We start from the raw sequence: 1,545 nt of genomic DNA on the forward strand, positions 1-1,545 counted from the left end.
ACAATTTGAGCTTTATTTTTCAATACTTTGTACCCATTCATTCCCAATTGGTTCAGTATTTCAATCGTTACCTGGATGCAGAGTTCTCGCGTCTCAGTCGCGATCAAAATGTCGTCTACGTATTGTAGCAACAGGTACCATTGTCAAGGGATTATGATGTGGCCTTTTGTAGTCCATTCCTTGAGTTCCTTAGCCAACTGATTTCCAAAAATAGTTGGGCTATTCTTGAATCCTTGCGGAAGACGTGTCCAGGTTAACTGAGTTTTCCTTCCATTGTGTGGATTTTCCCATTCAAAGGCAAACAATTTTTTGCTTTCCTGGTCGAGGGGTATGCAGAAGAAGGCATCTTTTAAATCAAGTACAGTAAACCATTTATATTTCTCCTTCACAGATGTTAACAAGGTATATGGGTTTACAAATACCGGATAAATGTCCTTAGTGATCTGGTTTACGGCCCGCAAATCTTGGACTAATCGGTAACTACCATCAGGCTTCTTTACTGGAAAAATTGGAGTATTATATTCTGATTCACATTCCTCTAGAATTCCATACCTCAAAAATTTTTCAATTAGAGGCACTATTCCTAACCTAGCTTCTAGTTTCAGTGGGTACTGCCTCAACTGTACTGACTTGGCATCTTCCTTCAGTTCCACTTTAACGGGCTGGGCCGTTTTCGATTTCCCAGGTATGTCAGTCGCCCATACCGTGGGGATCACTGCCTCCTCCACAGCTTGTGGTACCTCTGCTACTGGGTTTTCTTTTAACAGCAAAACTTGTCCTACCTTAGATTCTGGAATTTTCATTACCAGGTTTCCATTCTCGAATGTTATTACAGCATCCAATTTGGTCAATAAGTCCCGTCCTAAAAGGGAAACTGGACAATCTGGAACATATAAGAACTCATGGGTTAACTCCTTTTCTCCAAAACACAGGTCTAAGGGTTGTAGGAATGGCTGTACTTCTTCCTTCCCTGTGGCACCAACAATCGTTGTCTTTTTATTACTTACTGTTCCCTGTAAAGAATTTAGCACAGAATAAGTAGCCCCTGTGTCCACCAAAAAATCTCACATCCTGATCCCCCACTTGTATCGTCACCAGGGGTTCCTTACTCTGGGTATCTGTTTCTGTGCTGCCATATAGTCAGCTGTTGTTATTATACTCCCCCAACACCAGAGTTTGTATTGCATTCCCTGCTGCGCGTGGTACCCGACCCGTAGGGCCCGGATGATTCGGGCATTCATTTTTCCAGTGTCCTCCCTCCTTACAATAAGCACATTGATTTATACCAAGCTTTACAACAGGCCTCAGAGGAGTTCCCTGAACATTCCGAAAACCGCGCCCTTGGCCGCCTCTAGCTCCCCTGCCGCGGGCTTCCATTCCTATTCCCCTGCCTTGCCCTTGGACCAGAGCCAACAAGTCTTGCTGAGAACGCCTCGACTGCTCCTTTTCTCTAATATTATAAGCTTTCCAGGCTGTTTCTAACATAACATCCAGATCTCGCAATTGTGCCCCTTCCAGTTTCTGTAATTTCTTCCGAATATCATC

Source organism: Patagioenas fasciata, assembly GCF_037038585.1.
Source record: "Patagioenas fasciata isolate bPatFas1 chromosome 6 unlocalized genomic scaffold, bPatFas1.hap1 SUPER_6_unloc_2, whole genome shotgun sequence".
Taxonomy (NCBI): Eukaryota; Metazoa; Chordata; class Aves; order Columbiformes; family Columbidae; genus Patagioenas; species Patagioenas fasciata.